Genomic DNA, 26,048 nt, shown 5'->3' with positions numbered 1-26,048 from the left:
TATGAATAAGAGATTTGATAATGCATATATTTATATTAGAATACTTAGATTTGACATTTTAATTTACTTTTTGTCAAACTGGTATAAAAGTGGAAATGTACAAAGCATCACCACAGAAACCAATCCCAGTGTTATAAATTTGCTATTTACGAGGGGTTGAGAGAGTTGTTTGGTTTTTGTGGCAATGAGAACCTACATCTGACTTAATTTTGTTGTTTTGGAAGAGGCTAGATTGACAGCCTTGGAATGCTCAATTCTCCATATCAGTATATATACAGAATAAGTACAGCAGAAATAACAGCAGTGAAAGTTTCTCCATACTAGCCCCCAAATGGTTCTACTCAACCCATGTCCTGCAGGTTGACCTTTAATGATAAGAGAGGTCAGTTCAGTTCAGTCTCTGTGCCCATTCAAGCAAGAGCCTCTGTTGTCTGAATGCAAAAGAGGGTGCTAGTTAGAATGGCAACATAAACAACCATCACCTAGAGACTGGACTGAGCCCATTAACTTATTTCTTCTGGCCACTGGGAATCCCATCTAATGGCAAGGACTTTCAGACTACAGATGTGCAGAGGAAGGTAATTCCATTTCATGAAAGTGTTGACATTTTGAAACCTGGTTTCATTATGAATGGAATGAAAACCAAAAAATTGGAAGTTTTGCACAAAAGGGAATAGTGCTCCAGCTTTTGGACAGTACTCCTGGTGGGCTGCCCCAGAGCTGTGGTTCCTGGAAACTGGGCTGCAGAGGACCCACATGCCTTAGAGCTAGCAGTCCCAGGGCATCCACACTCCAGGGTGAATAAAACTTTATGCTTTTTTTTTTTTTTTAAGATTTTTTAAATTTAAATTAGAATTTTTTATTTTCTTATTTAAATTATATTTTTTTCTTTTTAAAAACAAATTTGTTTAAAATGAAATCTGAATTTAATACAAAATATGTTAAGGCCTAAACTTATCATAATCTCTTAACATTTAAATAAATATGTTGAATTCATAAGCCTCTATCAAAAATTGAGTTTAAGACTGCTTGTCTATATAAAGAAAGAACTGAGGGGAAAACATCTAACTTTTGAGGTCAAGCTTTATAAACATGGCACGATAGGTCAGCCTAAGCAACTAAAGAGACTGTCTCATTTTTAAGAGACTTAGATTATGTCTACACTATAGCTTATGTCAGTGTTACTTATGTCGTTCAGGGTGGGGTGATTTAGTCACCCCTCTGAGTGACATAAGTGCCAGTGCAGACAGCACTATGTTGGCAGGATAGCTTCTCCCACCAACCTAGCTATCACCACTCACAGAGATAATTTTATTATATCGATGAGAGAGCACAGAGCATCTTCACCAGATGCGGTGCAGCTGTGCCACTGCAGTGCTATATGTGTAAACAAGCCCTTAGACAAGCAGGAACGTGAGCTCCAGTCACTTTCACTTAACCATAATTTAAAATTTTCCCAGGCTGACCTGAAATAATCAGTTTAATTCACTGGCTACAGTTAATCCCTCTGTTTAATAAATCATTTAGTTGTAAATGTGAAACATGTTTTGAAAAGAGAAGTTTATATAGCCAAACCATTTAATGTTGTTTTAACAAAAATAAAGATATATGCAGTTTTGTGTGTTTAATTACATTCCAGTTACCATCCTAATACAGCGTGACATAGCTTATGAGCAAAAAGTTAATTATGTAGTAAATAAGAAATACATCATTCACCATTTTTACATACTAAAATGTATGATTAATAAGAATCTGAAAATATTAAGCTATAGAATTGCTTAAATAAATGTATATAAGTATAATGTTCCTGGTAGATCTAGCCAAAAGATATATCAAACCTAGTATAAAGGCTCTATTTAGTTGTAAATCAACATGTTTTAATGATTATATCAGCCAATGAGAATGCATCTTTCTTAGACAGTAGCTTAAGTACAAATGGAAAAGCTGATGAAAATAAATGATTTAATTGAGTCCAGCCTGCCAGGCTCCCTGCCATCTTGCCTGGCAAGAGACAGAAGAGCTGAGATGCTTGAAGTCCCACTCTACAGCAGCTGCCCAGGTAAGCTGCAGAAGAATCCCAGCACTTGGAAGCCAGGACTCTACAGCAGACCACCAGCTGAGTTGTTGAGGAGTCTGGCAGGTTTCCATTGCAACTTCATCTAAAATCAAACTATCTCAGTCAAACATTTCTACTTTGATTCATCAGCATTCCATCAGAGATTTTTCAACCAGCTTTATTTCAGGCTCTACCAAACTGGGCTGGATTCGACCTGGTGATCTATAGCCTGCCATATTTACTCTCCATTTCCCTCTACCTGAATTATATAGCCCCCAACCCTCCTTAGTTTTCTTAAAGTAAGTGAGGAAACACAAATTAGTATCTTCAGTCCTCTGTAATGAAAAGATATGCACAATGGTATAGCACATGCATTTTATCATTATTTATAATTGTCTTGTGGTAGCACCTAGAAGCCCCAGTCAGGAGTCGGGCCCTATTGTTCTAGGCACTGTAAACACATCATAGAATAATTCCTCTGTAAATGATTGAGGTGGCAGGAAAAGAAAACCTCTTTTCTATTACAGCAACTGAGACCATCCTCAACTTTTTCAGAGCAATTAATCAGCACAGGGATGTCAAAACATGTAACTGAGCTTCAAGACAAATTACAGTGTAAGTGCTGCTGCATTTGCCAGTGACCTTGCAGACTTGACCCCGAGGTTTCTAATGCTCTAATTCTCATGTCATTTATTTGGTGACACAGGATTTTAAAGGTGAAACGACAAATGAAAGTTACACAAACACACACACAGAGCACTTGGAGGTGGGGTGGGGGAGCTATGAAGCAAAGAAGAATGAATTGATAGCATATTGGTAGAAGAGAAATAATTTTAAAGGGACTCTAATTCAGACTCTTCTTCAAAAGTTCAGAAGTATCAGCTCAGTCAATACTGACTTAATACTCTGACAGTCTCATCTGAACGGCCTGGGAAGTATAAACATCTTCACAGTTAAGTTAACCTATAGTATCATAAATATATGAAAACATATAAGAAACTGAAGATAGACTAGAGCTGTGCTGCAGCCTCATATGTTACATATTTCTTCTGCTGCGATCTCATTAGCAATGCATCACTGTTTTTACCACTTTGAACACTGATCCTACACTCAGCAGCTGTGTTTGTTTACAGGGCTACAAATTAACACAGGACAAATGGACTTCATCCAACAGATTTTTCTTGGCATTTTCCACTACACTTTGCAATATATTGGTCCTCATAGTCCAATTATACATTTGCCACTGATGCGAGCCAAAGAGGGTGGATAAGCAAAGATGGTGCTCACTAACAGCACATGGGAAAGATTTTTTTAATGCTTCAAATAAAGGCTCACTAATTACCAGGCGTGGTTTAGGCATTTACAGTCAGATATGGCCATTACTATATTGCCCATGCTTGACTTTTTTCACCATAAATATAAAGAATGTCATCATCTCCCATCTTGCAGTTTGCACTATGCCAGTCTAGTAAAAGTGATGAAATCCATTAATATTTTATGTGAAAAGGCCTGCCAGTGCCATCCACACATGTAATGCAGATCCCAAACACCAATTCTGAAAGACTGTAAACCAAAATTTCATACTGCATCTGACAAATCAGTCTTAAATTAATTTTCCATTTAAATCCCTGCATGCTTTTTTAGCAGGAGTGATCTAAAAAACAGAGATAAATCAATCCCCCACCCAAAAAATACAACCACAGAGACCGCAGCCTATATATTTTTAAGTTAAACTAGTATTTTTCCTAGCCCCCTGATTTTTCACTCTATATCAAGGCAAAAAGGGAACCTTTCTGCTAAGAAAACAAACAGTCAAGAGGGGTGTTACTGGTTTTTTACATCTTTGAATGGTATGCGATAATGAACATTCCTGCCACTGTCCTCACATACTTTTAGAGTAAATATATGTACTTTTAAAGTCTGTCTTATTTATTCAAACTATTTTTGCAAAAAACCTCTACTTATGCTAGAAGTTACAGAACAGATAAACAGAATCTGCATTAAGTTGTAGTTTGCAGGCTGTTTATATCTTCCAAGCTGTTAAAAATGTTTCATTTCCCTTTTGTAAACTGTACTGTACAGAAACTACCAAACAGTCTCCTGGACAGCTGTAGCATTCTGGTAGTAAAGCAGCTTTCCATACAAATATTCAATACTCTCCACTAGTTCATTAATAGAACCTAATCAAATATCTATTAGCAGAGAAAAAATTAACAGCGCTGACCCAATCTGGGTTCAACATTTATTTGGGTTTTAAAGAGCTAGTTTTCAGTAGTTACAGGGTATGTAATTCCTTTTTAACTGTATTATTTTTATATTGATATATATGACTTTTTTTCAAACTTGGTTTCATACAATGAGATGCATATTCATCTGACAACTTAAAATAAGAGTAATTCTGATGTCTTGCTTTTATCTTATAAGACACATGGAGAACCCTGTCAAAGTAATATATTGCACTTTTCTGTGTAATTATGTTATGTTGGATGAGAGTGTTGGAAAACTTAGTATAGTCATTAGCTGAGTGCTGAATGTTTTGATTGTCAGACAGGTTGTATATGATGCAAATATATGACTCAGAAATGATTTCACATAAACATTTTGGTAACAGTAATCTGACTCATAACCTCCAACATAGAAAATAACAAGCTTCACAAAACATCTGTGCACTACAAGCAGTTCAAATTCCTTAACAACTCTTTAGAAATGTTCTGCAGCATACAGAGTAAGGATTTCTGGTGTTCAAGGGCCCAATGCTGGGAGGTGCTGAAAACTGCAGCTTCACATGATGTCAGCTTCTCTGGACGAGGGTACAGCTCCTCAGCTGATATAAACTGTTAACTCTATGGAGTCCAACAGAGTTATGACAGGTTATACCAGCTGAGGATCTGCCCCTGAGATATTTATTTAGCTTATATGCACACTTCACACTGATTAAATATACTGTTAAATACTCAGTGTTACTCTACTCAGCTTTTTGTTTTTAAAATTTCAACAAAGATTCAATCATTTTCTCATTCATTAGAAGATGGACATGTCTGCATGGAGCTGACATGCATCTGAGTCTGAGCAATTCAAGAGTGTTACTGTGGGGCATGGGATCCGGGAGCTTCTAACACCCAGTACAAGGCAGCATTCAGGAGGGACTGAGGAAAGGCATCCACTGAGTTGAGCCGCCACTTGTTCTCATCAATTTATCTGTTGTTTTCCAATGAGCCCTTTGGTGGTTTTAGCAGGGGATGGAGCAGTGGGATTCCTGGCTCTGCCACTACCTCACTCTGAGACCACGCACTGATCATATCACCGCTTGGTGCTTACGTGTCCCCAGCTACAGAACAGGGCAAATGGTACATGCCTTGGGTCAGCTAGGTAATGAGGGTTATCATTAATGTCTATAAAGTGCTTTGAGATCTCCAGAGAGGGTTAGAGTTGTCATTTAATGTGTAACACTTGTCCATCACTCTCTCAGATGCATGTGTCCCTCACGGATGCCAAGTGCCATCACACCACCCTGATGGAACAGGCAGTCACTGCAAATGTCCAGGGACAAGCAAAACCCTGATATTGGCTTCCTACACTGGAGTCAATGTAGGGCTTTTCTTTAAGCCAAATGCTGCTTTCTCCCCATTCTTGTCTGCTAGTGGAACCCTGTGATTCCATGTAAATGAGCACCCACTACTGGCTTAATATTGCAAAATAATTATTTGGCAAATATTGGTTTGCATTTGACTTTTGTGTGTGACTATTTTGGGTTGGCTTTCCAAGACCCTTCTAGTGCTCTAGCTCTGCCAGGGCAAATACTCAGGAGTAACCAGTGTCTAGCTCCCATGTAGAATGGTATAATTAAACAACTGCAAATCTGACATGAAAGTCTGTAATTCAAAATTCACTCTTGATTAATTGCATACCTCATCCAGTCAGAAGACTGAAATTATGGCATATGATTTCTGTAACTACCCAGCCCCATAGGCACCAACTTCCCCTCTGCCTAGTGGATGCTCGACACGCATTGTCCCTAGCCCCACTCCTGCCCCAAAGTCCCCACCCCACCTTTTCCCACCCCAGCCCCACCCCCTTCCTGCCCCTATTCCACTCCCTTCCCCCCAAGTCCCCACCGCTGCCCTGCCTCTTCACCTCCTCCCCTGAGTGTGCCGCGTCCCCGCTCCTCCCCCTCCCTCCCAGAAAGTCCTTAGCACCGCCAAACAGCTGTTAGGCAGCGGGGGGCCAGGAAGTGCTGGGAGGGAGGGAGTAGCGGGGACACTGCATGCTGAGAGGGGGGAAAAGGAGGCGAGGAGATGGAAGCTCGGCTGCTGGTGGGCGTGGAGCCAGAGGCAGCTCCAGGCACCAGCGCACCAAGCACGTGCCTGGGGCGGCAAGCCATGGGGGGCAGCCTGCCGGTCACCGTGAGGGCAGCAGTCAGGCTGCCTTTGGCGGCACTCCTGCAGGAGGTCCACCGGAGGCAATTTGGTGGTGGGAACACTGAAGGCGCACCACCGAAAGCCACCTGACTGCCGTGCTTGGGGCGGCAAGATACATAAAGCCGCCTCTGTGTGGAGCAACTGCTAATTTTTCCCCATGGGTGCTCCAGCGCTGGAGCACCCACGGAGTCAACACCTATGCCCAGCCCAGGAAGTATTTGGCAGATGAAATTCAATATTGATAAATGTAAAGTAATGCACACTGGAAAACATAATCCCAACTATACATATAAAATGATGAGGTCTAAATTAGCTGTTAATACTCAAGAGAGAGATGTTGGAGTCATTGTGAATAGTTCTCTGAAAACATCCACTCAATGTGCAGTGGCAGTCAAAAAAGCAAACAGAATGTTGGGAATCATTTAGAAAGGGATAGATAATAAGACAGAAAATATCATATTGCCTCTATGTAAATCCATAGTACGCCCACACCTTGAATACTGCGTGCAGATGTGGTTGCCCCATCTCAAAAAAATATATATTGGAATTGGAAAAGGTTCAGAAAAGGGCAACAAAACAGATCAGGGGTATGGAACAGCTGCCATTTGAGGAGAAATTAATAAGACTGGGACTTTTCAGATTGGGAAAGAGATGACTAAGGGGTGATATGACAGAGGTCTATAAAATCATGACTAGTGTGGAGAAAGTAAGTAAGTGTTATTTACTTCTTCTCATAACACAAGAACTAGGGGTCACCAAAGGAAATTGATAGGCAGCAGGTTTAAAAAAAACAAAAGGAAGTATTTTTTCACACAATGCACAGTCAACCTGCTGAACTCCTTGCCAGAGGGTGCTGTGAAGGCCAAGATTATAACATGGTTCAAAAAAGAACTAGATAAGTTCATGGAGGATAGGCCCATCAATGGCTATTAGTCAAGATGGTCAGGGATAGTGTTCTTAGCCTCTGTTTGCCAGAAGCTGGGAAAGAGCGACAGGGGATGAGTAACTTGGTGATTACCTGTTCCGTTCATTCCCTCTGGAGCACCTGGCAATGGTCACTGTCGGAAGACAGGATACTGGGCTAGATGGACCTTTTGTCTGATCCGGTATGGCTGTTCTTATATTCTTATGTACCTTTATATTTTGTCTCTGAAGACAAATGTAATGTTTTGAGTGACAGCAGAGATTAACTTTTTTTTCAGATGAGTTTTGCAGGGTTTATCCTGGAAAGTGCTATGAATTAATGAATTCTCTCTTCAGGTTTTAGGGAATCAAAGCTGCCAAATCTACAGATTGCTGCCAGAAGCAACAAAGTGGTTTTTTGGGACCCCAGGCAGACAATAGTGAACGTATCAGATGGCCCCAATTCCAATAATTCCTGATATATAAAGGAATTATTATTTGGCCTCCAATCATTGCGCTATATGTTATTTAAATATAAACTTTCCCATAAAATGTAACAGTCAACATAAAACTTATTACTATACTTAAACTTTTAATCTTCTTTCAGCATGAACATTGCTTTGTCTAAGTGTGCCTCTTTCATTGTCTCAATAATTAACAAGACCTTCACTTTAACCATGGGCTATATGTATAACTCCTCACTCAGTAAGAGTTTATCCAATACCTTTCAAGTTTAAAGCGTTTGCTCAATCAGTTATCTCTTCTAGTTCTAAATTCAGCTCTTAGAAACCAAGAAAGTTGCATTTTAAGGAGTATGTAAAAAAATAACTGGCTGGAAATTATAGTTCAGTAGTTTGGCATCAGAAACAGAGACAAGATAAGGCCAAATTTCAGGTCTCCACACATTGGTATTCACCAAGAAACCCATAGGGCAAAAGATGTCCACCCTGAATCTGACTCCTTCCATTCCAGGATGGATTTTAGCAGGCAGAGCTTCACTTCTACATGCATATGTCCTGTGACTAATGTGGCAAAGTACCTGCTTCTCCTCTGCTGGCTCAGTCCCTTGTTGCCTTGGAGCCACAAGCTTTGGCAAAGCAAAAGTCCTTCCCGGTCACGCAGGGGCTGGCCGATCCTTTCTCAGTCAGTCCCTTGCTCTGTTTTTCTCTCCTGGGGAGAGTGCAATCTTCCTTGCAGGAAGAGTTTCAGAGTCCGGCTGCACCTACTTGCTAGCAGCTACTCTACTTACTTACTTCCCTCACTCACTCCCCTCCCCCCCACTTCCCTGCCAGGGAGGGTTTAAAAAGGTCCCCAGCAAGTGGGGCCGGCTGAAGCTAATTAGTTCCCTGGTAACCCCTGTTCCAGCTGAACCTTATTTCTCCATGGTTATCTCCCCTCAATGGATAGGGAGAGGCCTTTTAACCCCTCTGGGACTAATTACTACTCCTCTCCTGGTAGCTAATTGTCCTGAGCTTGCCACACCACGCAAATGCACTTGTAGATCCTGCACAGATTACTCCCACAGGATATGCAGGGGACAAAACATTAGAGCACACTGATGCTGCTTCCGTAGCATATACTTATTTCTGGCTTTGTGGCCAACCTGCATGTTTTCAGACAGTGGCTCCCAGTGAGTACTGAAGTTCATCACTGATCTGGCACCCATCAACATGAATGATCACGGCCGTTACTAGGGGGGTGAAGGGCCTGGGGCAGACATGACAGATTTGTTTCTTCAGGGACCGACCGCGCCAGCCAATCGCATCAACCCACAGGGCCCGCAAAAGTGCGGCGCCTCGAGCCATTGCCCCAATTCATCCTACCGAAGGGACTGCTCTGTGAATGGTTAATATCTACTTCTTCCTTCAAAACTTACCCATGACCCATATTACATTTGGCCAACATTTTGTTTCACTCTGTAATTCAGTTTGGGATGTTTTGCATATGAAAAGCACTGTACAAATTTTATTATTTTACTTCTCTAAGTTTCCCTGATTATAGAGTCTTTGCTATTTTTTGCATTATAGTAACAACTAGAGACATCCTCCTCACCCACAACCAAAATTAGAGCCCCATTATATTAAGCAGCTACTGTCCTGGTAATATGGCGCAGTGTCCCTGCAACTCTCTAACCATCAGTCTATAACCACTGTAATTAAATGTCTTTTTATATCAGAGACTTAAAGAGTAGCTTTTTTATCATGTAAAAAATTGGCACTTTTGGCAAACTGCAGTAATATGAATGGACTTTGATATTACAGTAGTGCTCAGAGGCCCAGTCAGGATCAGATCTAAGTGCAAAAGCAATTTGTAAGAGTGACTCTACTCCTATCAGTCATGTCTAAGAAGTAGTCAGCATTCATATAGCGGGTGAATAGACTATATACCATTTGCAATAGAGCTGATAAATAGTTTGCCGTGCAACTGGAGTAAGGTGTATATTATCTCCCCACTATTGTCTGCACTGGTCACTGACTATGCCATGAGGAAAGTAACCACAGAAGGTAACCAAGGAGTTTTATGGACAAATGATAAAGCACAATTGGATGACCTTATTTTTGCCAATGATATTGTTCTACTTATTGCAGTGTTGTAACCATTTTGGTGCCAGGATAGGAGAGAGACAAGATAGGCGAATTAATATCTTTTATTGGACCAACTTCTGTTGGTGGAAAGTATAAGCTTTTGAGCTTCACAGTGTGCATGATGCAGGAGAGGAAAGCTCTGGTAAGTGATCTTTTTGAGTAGATGCTGCTTGGTTATATGAGGTAGAGCTTCTCTTTGCTCTGTACAATCTAGAAGAGGGTGAAGGGATAGAAATGTACAAGACTAGCTGTGTTTATGTGTGCTCCACATTCCCTTGTGTAGCTAAGCAGTGCGGAAGAACAGTGAGTTAATGCACACTGATATTTCACAGGAATCCTCCAGAGAAATCTCTAGGAAACTTTCCTGGAGGTATTCGCCAATCCTCTAGCGAAGGTTCCTTGGCAGAGCTGCTTTGTTCCTTCCTCCATTGTAGGAACCTTTCTCGTGCCAATCGGCAATCAAGGACCAAAGTGGCACACAGGCAAGCAGCATAGGGAATTGTTCCGAAGCCACATGCATGCAGGAGATGCACCCTTGCTTACTCTCAGGAGTGAGATATTAGCTTCAATGACCCCCACCTGTAAAAAATGGTGGCAGAATTTACAATAATGTCTCTAGTTTCCGGCAGTGATCCCCTTAGAAAACACTTAGACTGTTTGCCCCATCTTTAGCGCCCAACACCCACACACACGGGCCAAACTCACCATGTTTAAGATGTTCGCCAACACGTGTGCTTGCCCAAGGACAGCGAGAAAGTGATTAGTATACAAAAAAGAGGTGTGTTTTACTATAATGATTCCAAGCTGTGCATGAACTAACGATCATACTTCTGTGCATTGTTTCTTATGCTTCAGGAGATGTGGCCTTCAGGGGAACCCCCTACCCACCAGAAGAGCACCTCCGCCAGATAAGGAAGCGACCAATGAGGAGCAAGAAGGGCATGTTCCGAGAGGTACTTCAATCCTCAAAGGTGAAACACACAGAGAATGGAGAGAGACCCTGAAGGAAAATTTTAAAATAGAAAGGCTGGACAGAAAGGAGAATGAGGAGTGCATTGGGATGGGAGTGGATGAAAAAAGTGATGGAGGAGGAAACAGAGATGTTGAAGTACCTAATCATGCTCCATCCAGAACACATGCACGCTCACCTGCCCTCCCTCCCCCGGAAGCCAATATAGAACTGCTTTCCATGCCCTTCCCAAACTCGTCTCACACATTCCCTGCAACTTCCTGGAAAGTCTCGGTACCCTGTTCACTCCACCCCTTCGACAACTTCCAAAATTACAGCTAGACTTAACCACAGCTATGAGAGTCTACACTGTCCTGCACTCTTATCTTCCTTCCCACCAAGCCTTTTGTTTATGTTGTTAATTGGTATTTAATAAAAACAAAGTCTGTAGGAGACAAATAGAGATTGGTTGTTGCTGCTGGTAGTAATATATAGTGGCAATTTGATCATTTGCTGACTACAAATCACAGTCAGGAATCATCACAATTTTCATGCAAAGGCAGCAAGTTAACAAAGCATGGTAAAGTGCTGTACGGAAAGACACCTTAGGGGTGCTCATTGTCAAAATGATGCCTCAAAGCCTCCCTGATGCAAATAGCGCCCCATTGTGCTGCTCTAATAGCCTTGGTATCTGGCTGCTCAAATTCAGCAGCCTGGCAATCTGCCTCTGCGCTCCACCCCAGGCAAACTTTTCATCTTTAGCCTCACAAATATTATGGAGCACACAGCAGACTGCTACGACCATGGTAATATTTTCCTCATGTAGGTCTAACCTGCCATACAGGCAGCGCCAGTGTGCTTTTAATCTGCCAAACGCACATTCAACTGTCCTCTTGCACCTGCTCAGCCTATTGTTGAAGCGCTCCTTGCTGCTGTCCACGTATCCCGTGTAAAGCTTCATGAGCCATGTGAGTAAGGGGTACACCAGGTCTCCCAGGATGACTATGAGCATTTCAACATCCCCCACTGGAATCTTCTGCCCTGAAAAGGAAGTCCCTGCTTGCAGCTTTCTGTATAGGCCAGTGTTTCCTGAAGATGTGTGTGTCATGCACCTTCTCTGACCACCCTGCGTTGATGTCAGAGAAACACCCATGGTGATCCACAAGCACCTGCAATACCATAGAGAGGTTCCCCTTCCTATTGATGTACTATGTCGCAAGAAGGTCCGGGGCCAACATTGGGCTGTGTGCCATCCATCGCCCCACTGCAATTAGGGAATTGCATCGCCACAAACCCATCCACTATTTCACGCACATTGCCAAGAGTCACAGTCCTTCATAGCAGGAGGGAATTAATGGCTCTGCACATTTGCATTAACACAACCCCCTAGGTGGACTTCCCGACTCTAAACTGATTCATGACCAAACAGTAGCATTCTGGAGTCACCAGCTTCCACACAGCAATCACCACGTGCTTCTCTTCCGAGAGGGCAGCTCTCATTTTGGTGTCCCTGCACCACAGTCCTAGGGTGAGCTACACATACAGTGCCTGGAAGGCAGTTTTCCACATCAAAAGTTCTGCAGACACTGCTCATCATCCCAGACCTGCATAACAATGTGATCCCACCACTCAGTGCTTGTTTCCCAAGCCCGAAACTGACAATCCACTGTGTTCAGCTGCTTTGTGAATACCAAAAGTAATCTGGTGTTTTGTTTCTTCCCATGGCAGCTCCGATTCCCTTTCAGATTGGATGCTCATGATATATTGCATGACCAGCATAACAGTGACCACAACAGTAGAGAGCGGTGCAGGATCCATCCTTTCAGGCAGAGATGGTGGGTGCACAGTAAACACAGGCCTTTGAAACATGCCCTCAAATGCAGTTGGAAGCCCATGGAATGCTGGGATGGAAGAAACTGCATAATGGGACATTGAATCCGCACCCATGATGCACTGCAATTTATTCTGCCTTCCCACAACTCCTAGCTGCAGAAGGTGGTGAGTAGCACAGGTCACTGCTCTCACTACCAATGCTAGAGCACCAACTGTGGACACGCTCCGCTGACAGAAGGAGTATTCTGTGAACATGCACAAGCAATGTAATTATAGCAGTTGACAAAACTGTGTAGTGTAGACAAAGCCATAGCAAAACAAGTCAATTTGTTCAAAAACAAGGAGAAAACATATATGACTATCACTCTCCCAAAAGCAACCATAAGAGTAGAGGGAGAAACTCTAGAACTAATAAGGCATTCTACCCATCTAGGGAGTGAGATGTGCAATGATGGTAATACTCTATGCGTGATGTCAAGCATCAAATATCAAAAGCAGCAAACAATTTTCATAAACGTGAAAAGATTTAGAAGAGTAGCGTGATTGGCACTGACACAAGAGTCACTGAAATCTACAATGGAAACTGAAAAGATGAACTCATTCCAAAGTAAATGCCTGCAAAAGATCTTCAAAGTTCATTAGAAAGAGTTTCTTGCAACATCAGAAATTCTAAGGAAAGCAAATCAATCTAAAGAATCAAACATGTATGATGACAACAGATATATTTAGGACATGTTTTAAAAGTGCCACCAGCACAACTTGCACATCAAGTGATAATATGGAAACCACCTGGAAGAGAAAAAGAGTGTGACCTAGAGAAACATTATGCAGAACAACAGAGAAAGAAGACAAATCCATCAACAGGACACTCAGAAGCCTGAAGAGACCAGCACAAGTCTAAAATAGGAGGTGGAAATTGGTGCACAGGAGGAAAGAGATGTTGTAAGAATGAGTAATGAGAATTCCTGTTTTTTTTAAGACCTTTCAATAAGTGACATTAGGAATTGAAGGTAGATTGTACAGTTCCACTGGCTTGCCATTGTTTACAAGTCTTTTGCATACCTGCCAATACAATTATGGGGAGCGTAGATCAGTGGCTACAGCAGAGTGGAAGAACTACGACCTGGAGGCCGCATCCAGCCCTCCAGACATTTTAATCTGGCCCTCAAGCTCTCGCCAGGCAGCGACATACAGGGCTTGCCCCACTCCAGCAGGAGAGCAGGGTCAGGGGCTTGCCCCACTCCACATGGCTCCTGGAAGCAGCGGCATGTCCTCCCTCCATCTCCTACACGTAAGGACAGCCAGGGGGTTCCGCACACTGCCCTCACCCCAAGTGCTGCCCCCTCAACTCCCATTGACCAGAAACTGCTGCCAACGGGAGGTGCAAGGGCTGCTCCTGTGGACAGGGCAGAGTGCAGAGTTGCCTGGCCATGCCTCTGTGTAGGAGCTGGAGGGGGGACATGCCACTGCTTCTGCAAGCTGCTTGAGGTAAGCACCACCCATAGCCTGAACCCCAACCCTCTCCTGTGCCCCAACCCCCTTCCCCAGCCCTGATCCCCATCCTGCCCTCCGAACCCCTCCATCCCAGCCCAGAGCAACCTCCTGCACCCTCAACCCCTCATCCCCAGCTCCACCTCAGAGCCCACACCCCTGGTCAGAGCCCTTCCCCCTCCCCCTCCACCCTAACCACCTGCCCCAGCCCAGAGCCCTCTCCCACACCCTGAACTCCTCATTGCTGGCCCAACTCCAGAGCCCACACCTCCAGCCAGAGCCCTCACCCACTCCCAAACTCCAACCCCCAATTTTGTGAGCATTCATGGCCACCCATATAATTTCCATACCCAAATGTGGCCCTCAAGCCAAAAAGTTTGCCCACCCCTGGGTTAGAGCATAGGACTGGAAGTCAGGACTTCTGGGTTCTCTCCACTGCTCTGCTACCAATTTTCACGGGTGACCTTGGGCAAGTCACAAACTCCATGCCTCAGACAGCCATTTGGAAAAGGAGTATAACAGATAGTTACGTTCCTCAGAGAAAGTTGTGAGGCTTAATTAAATGTTCGTGAAGTGTTTTGAGAACCTTAGATGAAATAAAGTAAGATCCTGAGACTTTCTAGTAAGTAATAAACTTTCCACACACTGCAGGGTGGAACGTTTTGGATTGGATTGCTGTTACAGTCACTAAGCATAAAGAACACTACACACCAGAAACAGAATAAAGACAGCTCTAAATGTGAATTATCCTTTATTGTACTACATGAGTGTATATTTTGTTTCTGGCTATCCCCCATAGCATATTAAATAGAAACCACGTTAAATATGAAAGATTTTTCTCTCCTGCAATTTGTTTTATTTTTAAAGGGAGAAACATTTGAAAGGGGAAGCCAAGAGAGTCAATCATTGAAGCTTGCAGAGAACATAGAGCAAATGTTGGCAGGACACACATGTTTATCCTTCTCATATACTGTTTAAATTATTGTTATAAACAAATCATTATCTCGTATAGCCACTGCTTGGTCCCTTTCATGTCAAAGACTTTTTATGTTACAATAATTAACTAAGAAGGTCTGTAACTTTGCATTCAAAGAACGGCCATGAGGATGGAAGGACTAGAGGGTTTGTAAGAGACAAAAAATTGCTTTTTTGCAACTGAGACTTCAATTTTCAAACTTCATTGTCCAAATTAGGCACTGATATTCTGTGTGGGAATCAAGTCTATGCTTAGGCATTCAGATATCATTTTTATATACATAACTACTGATTAAAATGTTCAAATTTTAAAACTGTGTTTGTGGTATTTTGTATTAAAATCCAAGCATCCTAGATACATAATGTGACAAGGATAGCACTCTTGATGATCAGAAGCTTTACTATGTCAGTTCCAACTTCATTGTCAAGAATATGCATATAAAGAAAACCAAACACACACACAGACACAGATCCCTTTTGTAGTTCAAATATGCAACTTGGATTGGGAATTCTATTGTTCCAAAGCCATTATTAGAGTAAAAATAATAATAATAAATAAAAGTTGGCCTGGTGGCTTTAGTATTCTTTGCTGCCATGCAAAAGACATAGGTTTGATCCCTTCTCTTCCACAGTCCATGCAGGACTGGGAGCATTATGGTGACAGCATGGTATTTCCCTGGGAAAGGAAACGGCTGGTATTGCTCTGCAGCAACCTAGTGGCTGTGCTTAATGTCCTATTTATGGGTTTGAAAGGGAGTCTCATCTAGCCCTCCTCATTCAAGACAGGCCACCATAATGCAAGTTCTTGAGGGAGATGATGTCTATTCTGGAGGAGTCACTTGTTCACAAAGCTAGATGAGAAGTTTCAGTCAATGTTGTGCAATAATGAAAATCTGTATAAACAAAATGTGCATAGTAACGCTGCACTGGTAACTGTTGTCTTTCATTATTTAATTACACAAACACACTTTGTCAAGGTTAAATGGGACTGAAACAGCATCATGGGGATCAGCAGGAGGGAAGAAACAGTGCTGGAAAAAATCTACAGTGAAGTGATGTCAAAAAAATTACTTTTTCAACCCTCCCCCCTTTTAATTTGTGCATATTCATTTGGTAACATCCAAATCCACTTTTCTCAAGAAGAGAAATTCTGCTGATCAAAACCACATTCAAATGGCATTAAAAGAGCAATTGTTACTTCATTCCAAGGCACAGGTCTGTACTGCAGATAGTGCACTATGTTTGAAAAATATTAAAGTCACACTACGAGTGTCCAATTCTACACAACTTCTACAGTGTCATCTATAAAAAGACAAGCAGACTAAGATTTCTCATCTTGTATGTGCTTGCTATAAGTTAACCTTTTTCCTAACTTATTTGGACAATTTTCAGCAGGCTTTCTGGAATTGCTGCTAAAAAATTTATTCTCACAGATTCATTTATCAAACAGTCTGGAAACTCAAGGGATTCTGGAGATATAGTGATGCAATTATGCACCTCTGTTTCAGACAAACTGCCCCTTTTCTCAAACACCTCTTTGCTCTTGGCTGTGAATATTGCAACTTCTCTCTGAGCTTTGATCTGTTTTCATTTTTAAGTGCTCCTTGTTGCTTAGTTTGGAGCTCAGTGACTTTGCTTCAATAGACATTATGTCACCCTTTAGCACATATGTAAACAGAGTGTCTAACACCTTTACAATATATGCCAGGCAAGTGTAATGCAAAGAAACTGACAAGATACGTGTGTATCTGCACCTGCATAACGTAGTATACTACTAATATGAACATTTATGTTGTATAACTTTTTAAATGCACTTTATGACAAAGAAATTGTGACTCATAAAGCAAGATTTTATCCTGATTAAATACATCTTACATTTACACAGCTAGAAATAACGGATTCATTCTGGTCTTATTGTAAAAGAAACATTAGAAAAAAGAAAATTATATGTCTTTGCAGAATTGTTTAAAACACTTCCTTCTTTAATACTGGCAAATCTTGATTCCTGCAGCACAAGTATTCAGACTGTCTTGATTAATTTGCAAAGCCACTCAAGCTGTACAGTACAATTATACACTGCATAAATTTCAAATACTGTGGTTCTGTATTCTAAGTAGGCATTTTCACAATGATTTTATTTATACACAAATATCTGATCCCCCAATATTCTGAGTTTATATGGAGCCAACTGTTCTGAATTCTAGTTATACTGGGCATTAGTGAAGAACATCAAGTGTTACCACTGAACGTTTTTAAGGGGAAGTTCATAGGGAAATGGCTACGTATTCTTGAGATTAGCACTACATTTGATCAAGACAGTCATGTGCAGGACACTTAAAAGAAAAGCTCCTGTTTCAATTTGCAGAACACTTAGGCTAAGTCTATACTAGACTTTTTCGCCCCAAAAAATTCCCACTGTTGCTACCACCTGTTCAGTTCTATCATGCTTAGCCACAGTGAGCTGGCTAGTATAGGAAGGGCTCCAGGAAATCACTGAGTTGATTAACCATGCTCAAAGCAGGTACAGACAACATGGGATTAAAACACCATGGCTGCCAGCATCTTGGTTACTTAGTCATCCCACCATTTCTGTCCCCAGTGAAACTGAACTCAGTAAGGTTGCAGAGGGGTAGTTAACTATCTTCACTGGAGTTGGGCAAAGGAAACTGAAAGTAGCATTTGGCGCTGCAACTGGAACTGGGTTAACAATTCTGCGAGAATAAAATTCCACCCACTGTCAGAACTGCTCTACTTGCTCCTGCTCTACTTGGGACCCTAAGTCTCATTCAAACGCAATGAGATGCAGGCTCCTCAAGCTCTGATCCAAAGCTCATTGAAATCAATGGGAATTTTCCCATTGAGTGCAATGGGTTTTGTTTCCGACCACCTATGTCCAAGTCATTTTTTAAACGGACTTCAACTTCTAAGTTACTTACACACTTCTGAAAATGTTACCCCAAAATTTATTTATGTCACCAAAGGAAGCAACACTGAATACACCGACAGCAGCTCTGTTAAGCAACAAGATGTCTCCATATAACACAAACTACAATTTCTTTCCAAAAATAAATAAATAAATAACCATCTCTGCCCCAGCCTTAGATCCTATACATACTCCCAAATAAAACGGGGCTTAATCCAAACATCAGAGGGGTAGCCGTATTAGTCTGGATCTGTAAAAGCAGCAAAGAGTCATGTGGTACCTTATAGACTAACAGACGTATTGGAGCATGAGCTTTCGTGGGTGAATACATCCAACGAAGTGGGTATTCACCCACGAAAGCTCATGCTCCAATACATCTGTTAGTCTATAAGGTGCCACAGGCTCTTTGCTGTTAATCCAAACAAAATGCCTGGCCATCAAAAGATCAAAAATCTGTTCTTGAAAACTACAAGCCTCTAGCAGGTGGAATGGTACCTTAATGATTTTGTGGAGGTCAAAAATAGACAGCTCAGACAAATCAGGGGACATGGACCCATGAACTGGCAAACCAGAATTTTTAGATCATTTCAAAAGTGTTTGCAGAATAACATGGCATAGGTTTCAGTGCAGATGCACCTGCTTAGGTCAGCAGTAAATCTGGACTAAAATCTGAGTGAATACTGTAACATTTTGGGGATCAGTCAGCCCAGTAAGAGGTTCTGTCATTGCCTGCCTTGTTACTGTGGGTGCCTTAATGCTCTGCTGCTATAGCTCAGAACTTTGATACCAGTAGCCAGCCTTCAAGCATGAAGGTCTCATCTTAGCTTCCATCCACCTACTTACTCTTTGCAGGATGACCCCAATAAGCCTTTCTGGTCCCATGTCTCCTCAAATGCATCCCGCAAATTCTTACTTACCAGACACTTAGACTTCTCCCTTCTGATACATCATTCTTCACAGAAGAAGTGACTCCTGGCCCCCGTCATCATCTGCTCAGGGCCACACACTGCACCCAGATTGCACAACAGTGACTTGCTTTGTGTAAAAATAAACCAAAGTTTATTTAATAGATAAATCTCATAGATTCAAAGGTAAAATAATAAAGAAAAAAACACATACAAGTTACATAGAAGACCATAAAGACAAAACCTCAGGCTTTGCACTTCTGTGTTAGCTAAATTCCCTTCTTTAATACAAGTTACCAACTGCCTCTGAACAGTTTCCTAGCATGGCCTCCGTCCTAGAGGAGGACCAGTGCTTCAGGGACAGCACCCTGCTTTGATGTTGGCCCTCAGTTTCTGGTTAGCCTTCACTTCAAACCTTTTCCCTTTTAACAGGGTTTCCAGGTTGGAGGGATGGAGGGATTTGTTTTTTTCCTTTCTCTCAGACATAGTAATTAATGGTTAAACAGAGAGAGGAGGAAAACTCCCTCCTCCCTTAGTTTTCCAGGACTGAGTTTTTCTTTTCAGTTTCAGTCTCGTTCCATTAATTTTAATGGTCCACCACTTACTTTCCCTGGATTGTACAATGTTATCTGATTGGAGTTAGTTTTGTGTAAACAACTAGATTGAGATGTGCCACTCCTTGCCTGATTGCTTCCCCACACTGTTGTGAGGTGATGCTGAAGCTGCACCCTAGTTACAATAGCAATTTTCTACACATATATATTGTACACATGCATAACCACAGCCTGTACACATATCTCCTAATGACCGTCAAGTTCAGATCACTACCCACTTCCATAAAAGACCTTACTTAATATTGCACACAATCAGCTAATTCAATTGCTTATTCTTTGAGGTTCAGATCCCCCGTTCTCTCCTTTGGGTGTCTAGACTCTGATTGTCATAAATATTAAGAGCACAAAAGCCATGAACAATATCACGGCAATTATCAAGTCCATTTGTAATAACTGATTACAGTTGAGAAACAGCTCCTGATGGCTGATACTGCCACCTTAGGGCTTGATTCTGTCATGTTTACTCAATTTGACCTCACTTTTGAAAAAAAATCAAGCCACTTATTTAAGTAACAGTTCCTTAAAAACTTGCACTTGACTCTGCCAAGCAATCCCAAGATTCTCAATGGAAACAGCAAACAAGAGAGTTCTTCTATCAAACTACAAGCCAGGAAAACTAACCCCACTATGCAGAAATTTGGGCCTATAAAAGACAGATCATAACAAATCATATGTCCAGCCATCCAAGAGTAAATTTCAGATAGGCAACTTGACAAAAACGTCAATATTCCAACATATTGTAAAAAATGACTAATTTAAGAATCATCTCCATAATGGCATCAGCCTAGATCATGCCATCTAATAATGGCAAAAGCAAAAGGAGTTGGAAGAAAATCTAAATTGGGAACAACTGCAATTCAGTACTCAGTGGCTAGCTACTGATGTAGCTACATCACTGCTGACCTCTACATATAGACAAGAGCAAGCTGAGGTTTGCACTAATTTAGTTATTTGAGACTATTCTCATTAGAAGAGTGCTCTGCTCTATGTTAATATATATTAATATATGTTACTATTCACCTGCACCAGGATGGCCGAGCGGTTAAGGCGTTGGACTTAAGATCCAATGGACACATGTCTGCGTGGGTTCGAACCCCACTCCTGGTAGCTGCTGTTTTAAAAGTGGGGAGGGATAGCTCAATGGTTTGAGCACTGGCCTGCTAAACCCAGGGTTGTAAATTCAGTCCTTGAGGGGGCCACTTAGGGATCTGGGGCAAAATGAGTGCTTGGTCCTGCTAGTGAAGGCAGGAGGCTGGACTTGATGATCTTTCAGGGTCCCTTCCAGTTCTATGAGATTGGTATATCTCTATTTATGTATGTATTTATTTACTGCAGGAGGGATAGCTCATTGGTTTGAGCATTAGCCTGCTAAACCCAGGGTTGTGAGCTCAATCCTTGAGGGGACCATTTAGGGAACTAGGTTAAAAATCTGTCTGGGGATCAGCCCTGCTTTGAGCAGGGGGTTGGACTAGATGACCTTCTGAGGTCCCTTCCAACCCTAATCTTCTATGCAAATAGTCCACAGATGATGTTTAATTAGAATAGTGCTCAAGAATATGTAGCAGAGTTCCTGGGTTTTCTAGAACCAATAAAACTTGATGATGGGTATTGCAAATGGACTGCTTTCATGCAGTTCTTTACATGAGCTCTGAGCAACAAGATTACAAAAGTGTCAACAACTTGCCTGGAGTTAGATAGTTTCCAGTTACATAACATTTGTTGTGTGATGGCAGAACAATAAAACTTCATTGTTATAAATAATCAAATAGAGGTGCTTACTGGTAGTAAATTAATCATACTTAAAGAGGTTTACTGATTGGGAAACAGCAGAAATAATCAGTGGGGCTTGCTTCTTTCTCTTAAGGAATGAGTACTTTGCTCTAATATCTTAAATTGTTCAAATTAGTGAAGATGTAAGATTCCATAGCACTAACTACCCCTCTCAATTACTTGGGTAGTCTGGGCCTCTCCCTTTCCTTATTTAAGTTAGAAACACAATATACATTTACATTTTAAACTAAATGCAGGAATATTGTTGTTTTGATGGTGCTGGTCTAGATTCAACAAGGACTTACACCAGCATAAACCCTGGTGCAGTTCCCCAGAGGCAGAAAGTCACGTACAGCCAGGTGGCTTCGGCACAAGACATTCACAATCTCCTTCATGGCACAGCAGCCATAAGAGTCCAAGTCAGTCCAAAAAGAGATCAAAGCTGGCCAGGAAATGGGCTTGATCAGAGCAGCCAACAAATGTGAAGTTTCTGTGCCCTTCCTCATTTTGTTCCTGAACCTTGCCCCCAACCCTTTTATTCTGGAATCTCCACACTGAAAAAATGTAATAAAGAGCGTGAAGAAGGATTTCTTCACAGGACTTGTCTAGGAGAGGTGTTTGAAGCTCAAAGAAAGGTAACATGTCAAATATTGTCCAGGTTCTATCTCACTGGCACAGACAATCAGAGGGAGGATTGTGGCCACTCTACCTTCTGTGCCCTCACACAGGAGCATGAGAAGATAGAACCAGTACACAGGCATTTCCTGATGGACACTGTTAGTAAAAAAGAAAAAAAGTATCTTGCATGCATAAGACATGCGAGCACCTACAATAGGACCCACACTCACAGAAGAATTTATATTTCTGATTCTATTAAAATGACTCTGAAGCACACTCCGATTTCTTTTGTAGCCACTATTTTACCAATAGTCAAAAGACAACACCTTTAAAAAACATTGACAACGCTGTTCAGAAGTAACCTTTCTATTTAGTCAGCATCCAGTCATTGGAGTACTGACCACATGCAAGTACCAGGAAAATCATTTTGGTGGTGATTGCAGGAGAAGAGAATTCAACTATGAGTTTTGGCAGTTTTTCAGTATATATCTCATAGGAGAACTGAAAGATACTGAAATCCTGTACATTTTTGCTGCTTTTTCCTAGGATATACCATACCGACCCCCATTTTCATAAGCAGTAATTCAGGCTGTCTTTCTCCCATCAGAACTTGTCTCTATTTTATGCTATATCAGTAAGCTTCCTGTTACTTTGCATTATAACTTATCATTCAGTTGAAAAGAGTAGTCATTAATACATTTGCAAGAGATCAACACATCCCAAGAACCAATTGAACAATCTCAGTCTGTTGATCTATGAACAGTTTAATAACAGACAATAATTATAAGTGACATTATCTTTTATGACTAGCAACTTGGATGTTGATGAGAAATTTCTAATGTTGATTCATACTTCCTGATACTCATAGCTAGCACTTTAACTGTTACTTCAATACATTACATGAATAATTTTCCCTGGTCATTATATAAGTATCTTGATCCAAATTATTTGAACTCATTTGAACCTCATGAATGTTTTTGCTCACAACAGAAACCAGTGCTTTTAGTGTAGAGAGGGGAGTATCAACCTCTCCAATAATTTTCCCCAAAGGCTTTATCCAGCAAAGTGCTAAACAACTTGCCCAAAGTGCCCAAAATTCCCACTGAAGTCAGTAAGTGTTGCCGGTGCTCAACACTTCTGGGAATTTGTGAGCACCTTGCAGGACGAAACCCATAAGCCAAAATATAAAAAAATAAGGTGGTGGTGGCAATGTGGCATCCTCTTCTCTACTCTGCAAAGCTTACTTGCCTGAACTACATGCAGTCAGACTTCTGTGGATTCGGGAGAAGCCCAGCTGGTTGGAAAGCAGATGGAACTAGAGAAGTGTTACTCTCCACAGCATCCTTCTCCTGGAATTCCTAGAGTAAAATAACCCTGACCCTGTGCTCATTAATTTACACACACTTTCCTACTATATTCCCTTGAGAACCCTAGTGGCAAGGAAAAGAGCCAGCAATAGTTGGGAATGCTCTGGCAGCTGACAGTGCTGCCAAAGCAGACTGGGCTGGCAGAGAGTGGTGGGGAAGCTCTGAGCCACTGCATATTTGTCTGAAATTCCATAGAATTTCCTCACCAATTCCAGAGCATCCAGAGTTGAAGAAGGCCATGCCCACTGTCTGCTCCTTTGGTGGCCAAACTCTAACAAGCAATCACATAAGGGGGCAGAAACTCCACAGTCTTAAGCCCATTGATTTTTCCATCTAACTTTGGCCCAAGAGTTTCTATGAGTGTGCATCATCCGGACCTTGATTCAAAAAAACATGTATCTTTCTGTGGTAATAGTTTGACAGCTATATTTTAAAATTTGAGTTAACGTATCATTGCTGTAGATTAGGAAACTCATGGAATGCTCAACAGTCTGTATTTCAACGCCATCTCTGAAGCAATCTCTTCCTGGATAAGAGTCATAGTTCTGCTGCTTAACTCTAGGATCAACATTTATCAAAACATCTATTTTAAGATGACACTGAACCTTCTTACTGTGAAGTCTAAACTTTACAGAACTTCATTAAAAATGGAAAAGTACTTTGCACATTGTCATGTATTGCAATAATATTGGTGTTTTATTCTTCTTCACATTAAATGGAGTTTTACTATATCAGTTCCTTACAGTTGCATTCCACTGTATAAAACTTATTTAAAAGTGTTTTCTGTTTTTCCATTGAAATTCTCTCTTTGGTACATGGCACATTTATAACATTCTGAAAATGATATCTGTTTAAAAATAAGGTTGATGTCTAATAGAATTTATTTTAACATCTGCCCATTACATATACCTTCCTATTGTGTTCCAAGTGTCAGCCACCATTCTTCTGGCAGAGGACTGGGTACTCTTCATAGCCAGACTACACCATTTCATAACCAAACAGAGGGATCACAGCTGAGGAATTCAAGGCATTCTTTGCTCCTGCCCCAGGACTATGAGTGCACTGCCTGTAAAATACTGCTGGTTCCTGCCACAATTTAGGTGCAATTGACTACCATATATTTCACTCAGCCATAACTATGTCTTTGTTCAGCACCTAAAACAAAGTGGCTTCAATCCAAATTAGGGCCTTTGGACACTATCATAACATAAATGTTAAATGATAATAAGAGATATTTAGTTATATGAGGCCTAAGATGACGGGATACAACTCAATTCTGTTTGTTTTTATTGGAAAAGATGGTGCTGAATTTCAGTGTCCATGCAACTCCAGTCTGTCAGTTTTGTTGTATTACTGGCCAAAAACTTTCAGGGGATGGATCTAGACAGTTCTCAGTGGTAGCAGATGACACAACAAGAAGTAATGATCTCAAGTTGCAGTGTGGGAGGTTTAGGTTGGATATTAGGAAAAACATTTTCACTAGGAGGGTGGTGAAGCACTGGAATGGGTTACTTAGGGAGGTGGTGGAATCCCCTTCCTTAGAGGCTTTTAAGGTCAGGCTTAACAAAGCCCTGGCTGGGATGATTTAGTTGGGGATTGGTGGTGCTTTGAGCAGGGGGTTGGACTAGATGACCTCCTAAGGTCCCTTCCAACCCTGATATTCTATGATTCTATGAACAGCTGCCCTAAACTGTGACTTAAGTTATCCAAAACATTAAGGGTACCTAATGTCCTTCCACCTCATATTATTTTACACATATAGAAACCAACCAACCAACAGCAGACAAGTCTCTGAGGGAAAAAAGTTAATTATCAAGTTGGTGCATGTATCAGATTATCCAAATGTAATTTGAAAATCTTCTTCAAAATTAAGTGAAATAGTAAAGGCCTGTTTAATCGTATTGAATTGAAAATAATTATGACATGCCCTTCTGGATTATATCAAGTGCAGCATCACTTTAATAACAACCTCCTTTCTCTGGGGACTACACTGTGCATTTGAAGGGAGATGGATTCAATGATCTGTGAGAACCTTTCCACCTTTATCTGCTACAATCCTACATTAGGAACATAGTGCATATTCAATATAGCAAATTATGGGCAACTGCGTTTTTTGGGGGGAACCGGTGGTGTTTGGTTTTGTTGGTTTGATCCCTGACAACATATTCATGTAGGCAGCTGTAACTAAACAGTGACTCGAGAACAAACATTGGTTTCCTCAAGAATCAACACATTCAGCCATCCAGGACCTCATTGCAAAATAAATAAATAAATTGGGCAGCCTATGTATGCACATTCACATGTACAACAGGCAGCCAAGCCTGACTCTCCTGCCCCAGGCAAAAACTGTCAAACAACAACAACAACAAAAGGGCTCAGTCACTGAATGTTTTGCTGCCCTTAACTAATTAGCATTTGAAGACTCGAAGTGCTAGGCGAGTGCCCTCCTGCAGGGGCAAAAGAAGAGAGCCCACCATGGAGCAGATCCCAGGGAACGCTGAGCGGGTGCGTGTAAGAGGTTCAGGGCGCACCTGGCCCTGGGATGCAGTGAAGGGCCAGTACGGTGTCTAAGCAGCGGGGCCGTCTTGCGGTGTGCCAGGGAGAAGTTGAGTCAGCTCTAGTAACATCTCCGCTACCCCGG

General features: G+C 41.5%; 1 protein-coding gene and 1 non-coding gene across 2 annotated transcripts in view; one reads left to right on the top strand and one right to left on the bottom strand.

The window, feature by feature from the left end:
* Positions 1-26,048, bottom strand: part of BMP6 (bone morphogenetic protein 6) — a 173,928-nt gene that overhangs the window by 146,816 nt on the left and 1,064 nt on the right. The window lies entirely within an intron of this gene.
* TRNAL-UAA lies at positions 20,677-20,759 on the top strand. The gene has a single exon. It is a non-coding gene; the product is annotated as a tRNA-Leu (tRNA).

The sequence above is a fragment of the Gopherus evgoodei genome, chromosome 2 (assembly GCF_007399415.2).
Source record: "Gopherus evgoodei ecotype Sinaloan lineage chromosome 2, rGopEvg1_v1.p, whole genome shotgun sequence".
Taxonomy (NCBI): Eukaryota; Metazoa; Chordata; order Testudines; family Testudinidae; genus Gopherus; species Gopherus evgoodei.
Note: the sequence above shows the minus strand (reverse complement) of the source record. Positions and strands in the feature narration are given on the sequence as shown.